Raw genomic sequence first — 6,914 nt, 5'->3', positions numbered from 1 at the left:
CTTCTGGGAGCGCCTGGGTGACTCAGTTGGTTGGGCATCCGACTTCGGCTCAGGTCATGATCTCATGGTTTGTGAGTTCGAGCCCCACGTCAGGCTCTGGTGATGACAGCTCAGAGCCTGAAGCGTGCTTCGGATTCTGTGTCTCCCTCTCTCTGTCCCTCCCCTGCTCAGACTCTGTCTCTCACAAAAATAAATAAACATTTAGAAATTTAAAAACAACAGAAAGGGAGCCTTTCTGGAACACTGTGATGCCAGTCAGCTTTCTACTGGGCTCCTCTACCGCTAGCTTAGGTCTTCACTTTCTCTGGTCTGCTATGAATCAGTAACCATTGTCCTTCCGCTTTTTAACTTCAAAACATTTTGTTACCATTTTCTCCTTTTTGTCTTCTTTGTATGTGAGACTTTATGTCTTAAAAGAAGATTGTTTACTACCATTTTAGTGGAGTTTCAGGAGGGAGACAAGGTAAATATGAGTGTACCTCCATATTTACTCAAAGTCTCTAAATTGTGTTACTTTTTAAAAATTATTTTAGGGGCGCCTGGGTGGCTCAGTCGGTTGAGCGCCCGGCTTCGGCTCAGTTCATAATCTCACAGTTCGTGGGTTCAAGCCCCGCGTCAGGTTCTGTGCTGACAGCTCAGAGCCTGGAGCCTGTCTTCAGATCCTGTGACTCCTCCTCTCTCTGACCCTCCCCCTCTCATGCTCTGTCTCTCTGTATCAAAAATAAATAAAAAATTTTAAAAAAAAGATGTAGTACCATTTAAAATTGTTAATTTTATGGTATGTGAATTATAGCTCAATATAAATGTATTACATATCATTTATATATAAATATATTACATATCATTTATATATAAATATATTATATATTTGTATTAGTTATAGATTATAATATAATATACTAAATAATATAAATATATCTTTATATATACTATTTATAATATCACACCTCAAAACGTTTTTAAATGTTTGTGGTTGAGAATAGGAGTGAAAGCTAGGACAAAAAAAAATTTAAGTAAGGGACATAAAACCTCAATAGGACATCAAATTCGCGTTTAGTCATGGATTGCGGTGAGGTGGAATGCAAAGATTGAGATCTACACTGTAGGCTAAACCTCCATAGCTCACATACTAGTTGACCGTCACAAGGCTGGGATTGGCCCTGATGCTAACAAAGGAAGGTGCTGTGGGAGACAGCAGAGGAATAAGGAGGCAAAACCACAAACGGAAATGAAAGAGCCAGGGTTCTAGTCTCAACTCTGTCCCGTGTGTCTCTTGTTTCTATCTATAAAGTGAGAAGGTTGGGTTAAATCCTGAGCCCTACGCAGGTAAGATGTAGTAGCTTTGGGTTGGGCCCCAGAAACCCATTGTTGCTGTTGTTTAAAGTTTCCAAGTGAGGGGCACCTAGATGGCTCAGTAGGTTAAGCATCCAACTTCAGGTCAGGTCATGACCTCACAGTTCGTGACTTTGAGCCCCACATGGGGTTCTCTGCTGAGAGCTCAAAGCCTGGAGCCTACTTCGGATTCTTTGTCTCCCTCTCCTCTCTGCCCCTCTCCCACTTCTGTTTGGTCTCTCTCTCTCAAAAATAAATAAAAATAAAACATTAAAAATTTTTTTTAATTTAAATTCTCAGGTGACTTTTTAAATTTATTTTTGAGAGAGAGAGAGATGGAGCACAAGCAGGGGAGGGGAGAGAGAGCAGGCTCCAGGATCTGAACTGTCAGCACAGAGCTCGATGTGGGGCTCAAACCTGTGAACCACAACATTATGACCTGAGCTGAAATCATACACCTAACCGACTGAGCTACCCAGGAGCCCCACCCACCCAGAGTGATTCTAATGCTCTTCTAGGTTTGGAAATCTCTTTTCAGAAAATGGAGTGTTCTGATGATGACAAAAAAAAAAAAAAAAAAAAGTGTCAAACTGTGTGTGGTCTGAGACTCTTTGAAGTTCTGAAATTCTTTTTGTGAAAGGTCGACAGCAGAACAAGTTCAGACACCCCATCATATTTGTCAATAGGAAGCTTGCAACAAATATATATAAAGCAGAACTGGGTAACAAGCCCATTCATTTAGGACCCTGTTCAAAATGGTTAGGTTGGGGGCGCCTGGGTGGCTCAGTCGGTTAAGCATCCAACTTTAGCTCAGGTTAAGCATCCAACTTCAGCTCAGGTCATGATCTTGTGTTCGTGAGTTTGAGTGCCACATCAGGCTCTGTGCTAACAGCTCAGAGCCTGGAGCCTGCTTCAGATTCTTTGTCTCCTTCTCTCTGCCCCTCCCCCAGTCACTCTCTATCTCTCAAAAACGAATAAATGTTTAAAAAAGATTTTTTTTTAAAAAAAGAAGCTCTTTAGGGACTGATCTGAAAAGACCTCAGATATGTTGCAAGTTTTTCTTTTATTATTGTTTTTTTTTTATTTATTATTTTTATTTTTTATTTTTTTATTTTTTGTTTTAACTTATTATTGAGACAGAGGGAAACAGAGCATGAGTAGGGGAGGGGCAGACAGAGAGGGAGACACAGGATCTGAAGCAGGCTCAGGCTGTGAGCTGTTGGCATGGAGCCCAATGTAGGGCTCGAACCCATGGACTGTGAGATCATGACCTGAGCTGAAGTTGGACACTTAACTTACTGAGCCACCCAGGCACCCTGGTTGTTGGTTTTTTTCAAGGATTTTATTTTACTATTATTTTTAAATAGGCTCCACACACAACATGGGGCTTGAACTCATGACCCTGTGACCAAAAGTCACAACTGAGCCAGTCAAGAACCCCTCCAAGATGCATTGTTAATGAAAAAAACCAGTTGAAAAAGCAGTGGGCTGCAAGTTATATACAGGCACACTTCAGAGATATTCCAGGTTTGGTTCCAGACCACTGCAATAAAGCAAATTTTCCAATAAAGTGGCTCAAGTGAATTTTTTGGTTCCCCAATGCATATAAAAGTTATGTTTATACTATACTGTAGTCTCTTAAGTGTGCAATAGCATTATGTCTTAAAAAACAATGTATATACCTTAATTTTAAAATGCCTTATTGCTGGGATGCCTGGATAGATCAGTTGGTTAAGCATCCAACTCGATTTCAACTCAGGTCACCTTCACAAGGTTTATGGGATCCAGCCCTATGTCAGGCTCTGAGCTGAGAGCACAGAGTCTGCTTCAGATTCTCTCTCTCCCTCTCTCTCTGTTCATCCTCTGCTCGTGTTCTCTCTCTCTCAAAATAAACATTTTTGAAAAATAAAAAAATAAAAATACCTTATTGCTAAAAAATGCTATGACTATCATTGGAGCTTTCAGTGAGTCATAATCATTGATCACAGATGACCCTGACAAACGTAATAATAATGAAAAAGTTTGAAATATTCCAAGAACTAACAAAATGTGATGCAGAGACATGAAGTGAGCAAATGCTGCTGGAAAAGTGGTACTGATAGACTTGCTTGACACAGGGTGACTATAAATCTTCAATCTGTGAAAAATACACTATCTGCAAAGCACAATAAACCAAAGAACTATAAAATGAGCTATGCCTACATATGCCCGTAACAAAACTGGAGCTCTGGTACACTGGATTTCTCCCAGATAAGGAAGCAGAATTAGAGCTGTAGACCAGACAGTCTGGAAATTAGGGAGAGAAATTTTTCACAATATCTCCTTAGACCTTTTTGATTTTGAAAAAATTTTTTAAATGTTAGACATTTTTGATTTTGAATGGTGTGGCCACATTGCTTATTGTTCAAAGCCAAATTAAATTAAAATTTTAAGAAGGGAGGGTCCTCCAAATGTGTTGGAATCTATGGATTAAGATTCTGTCTCCTTAACACCACCTTTACCCATCCAGTCATCTCTCACAAAACCGTTGAGGAGTTCCCTACTGTTTTTTACATCAGTTTCAAACTCATCAACATGGCATTCACAGACCTCATGATCTGGCCCTTTTCAACTTTCTCTCTCTGCCTTCTTTTCCAAAAACCTCTAGTTCCAGGCTGCTGACTTCCTTCTAACCCTCCAAGAGGGCCAGGTTTCTCACCCCCATGACACTGTTCAAGTTTTCTCTACTCAGAGCCCCCTTCTTTCCCTAACCTCCCCGGTTCAACCCCACTGTTGTTCCAGGATTCAACTCATGTGTTACTTCTTCTAGGAAGTACTTCCTGCTCCTCTTCCGAGGTGAGTTAGACAACACCTCATTTATTTGAGTCTTGTCTAAAGATTGATTGTCAAGACCTCTGGCCAGGACCCCTACTAGGTACTTGTAGGTACAGAAATCAAAAACACAGCCTCTGCTCATAAGAAAACAGATTAGTGGAAAGGTACCCATTAGGATGAGATCAGTGTCTCCTCACAGAGTTTTAGGCCCTTGGACTGGTGAGTCAACTTGAGTGTGGAATTTTCGATCTTTGAACTAACCGAATAGTTTCTGCCTTCCTCCTCTGTCCTTCTGGGACACTGCACACAGAAGCCAGAATATTATCACACTGTAGTACAGAGCTCAATTGTCCAGTTTATCTCCTCTACCGGATTTTGTGCTCCAACAGTGGGGAGTTAAAAAAAAAAAAAAAAAAGGTTACGTCAAGTTGGTGGAATTATAATCAGGTCTTGAAGAATGGAGATGATGCCAGCCCTTGTAGATGTGGAGGCAGAAGGACATTCCAGCTGGAGGGGACGGGGTGAGCAAGGGAGAGATGTGGCAAGATCAAAGGAGACCCAGGTTCCCCGTGGCTGTAATGAAGGAGGAGTGGATGTGTCCGTGCAGGTGCCCGCATGCTGGGGGCGGGGGCTGTGGGATGTGTGAGAGAAACTGGGTTCGGAGTATTTGAAAGATCTTGAGAAAGAAAGTAATACAATCAGATCTGAGTTCCAGGAAGGAAATCCCGGTGGTGACTTAGGAGACGGATGGCCTGAGGGTCTTAGCTGCGCAGCTATAACAGAACACAGTAGATGGGGTGGGGGATTATATACAACAGATACTTATTTCTCATGGTTCTGGAAACTAAAAAGTCCAAGATCAAGGTGCTGGCAGATTTGGTGCCTCGTGGGAACCCACTTCCTGGTTCATATATAAGTGTCTTCTCACTGTCTTCATGTGGCAGAAGGGACAAGGGAGCTCTCTGGGGCCTCTTTTATTTATTTTTTTTAATGTTTTATGTATTTACTTTCGAGATGGGGGAGGGGCAAAGAGAGAGTGATGAAGAGAGAGAATCCCAAGCAGGCTCTGCACACAACTCCATTTCATGAACCATGAGCTCATGACCTGAGCCGAAATCAAGAGTCAGATACCTAACCGACTGAGACACCCAAGTGCCTTTATGGGGGCCTCGTTCAGGGCATGAGCACATTCAGGAGGGCACTGCTAAAAGGGCCGACCTCCCAAAGGTCTCACCTGCAAGCGTCATCACACTGGGGGTTAGGATTTTAACTTAACAAATTTTGGAGGGACATAAATTCAGTCTATAGCAGGGGAAGAGATAGGCAACAAGGAGATCTGTTAGGGGTCAGTAGGACTGGTTTGAACATGGAGAGTGGGGTGGGGGAGATTCTTACTGGACCTTCCCTTCAGTCTCCATGTGCACCAAATCCCCTGCTATTGACTTTACCACCTCAACGGCCACTGCCTTACCTTAGTATTGGCCATCTTAGCCTCTGGTCCAGGGCAGGCTGTAAATCTTCATACCTTCCACTTATACAGTCTACACTACTAAAGAAAAAGGAGCCCTGGTCTTGTTGGTTTTGTTTTATATATATATATATACATATATATATATACATATATATATGTATATATATATATGTATATATATATATATGGCACCTGGGTGGCTCAGTCGGTTAGGTGTCTGACTCTTGATTTCGGCTCAGGTCATGATCCCAGAGTTATGGGACAGAGCCCCTTATTGGGCTCTGCACTGGGTGTGGAGCCTGCATGAGATTCTCGTTCTCCCTCTGCCCCCCCCACCAATAAAACAAAATTAAATTAAATTAAAATTTGCATGCTATACAATTCACTCATTAAGGTATACATTTCAGTGGCTTTTAGTATATTCGGAGTTGTGCAACCACACCACAATCAGCTTTAGAACATTTTTATATGCCCCCGAAGAGATCCCACACCTTTTTGCTGTCCCTCCCCAATGTTGCCACCCTTCCCAGTCCTAGGCAGCTACTCATTTACTTTCTGTCTCCACAGATTAGTCTATTCTGACATTTCATATAAATGAAATCATACAAATGGTCTTTTTTGTGCCTGGATTCTTTCACTGAGCATGTTTTCAAGGGTTATCCAAACTGTCAAATAGTATTCCACTGTGTGGATATACTGCATTTTGTTTACCTATTCATCAGTTGATGGAACTGTGGATTGTTTCTACTTTTTTTTTTAGTTTATTTATTTATTTTGAGAGATAGAGGGAGAATAAAAGTGGGGAAGGGCAGAGAGAGAGAGAGAATCCCCTATGCCAAGGTCCAGCCCAATGTAGGTCTTGAACTCACAACTGGGAGATCATGACTTGAGCCAAAATCAAGAGTTGGACACTTAACTGACTGAACCACTCAGGCGCCCCACTACTTTTTTAAAAATTGAATACATTTAACATACAGTGTTATATTGTTCCAGGTGTATTATATAATGATTCAGCAATTCTATACATTACTCAGTGTTCATGGTTAGTGTACTCTTTTTTTTTTTTTTTTAATGGTTTAGTTATTTTTGAGAGAGAGAGAGACAGCGTTAGCAGGAGAGAGTCAGAGAGAGAGGGAGACACAGAATCCAAAGCAGGATCCAGGCTCAGAGCTAGCTGGAGAGAGAGAGAGAGAGAGAACCAGTGGGAGAGGGGCAGTGAGCAAGGAGACAAACCAGCTCTGCACTGACAGAAGAGAGCCCAATGCAGGGCTCAAACTCATCAACAGTGAGATAATCA

The sequence above is a fragment of the Suricata suricatta genome, chromosome 8, assembly GCF_006229205.1.
Source record: "Suricata suricatta isolate VVHF042 chromosome 8, meerkat_22Aug2017_6uvM2_HiC, whole genome shotgun sequence".
Classification (NCBI taxonomy): Eukaryota; Metazoa; Chordata; class Mammalia; order Carnivora; family Herpestidae; genus Suricata; species Suricata suricatta.
This window is presented reverse-complemented; position numbering follows the sequence as displayed.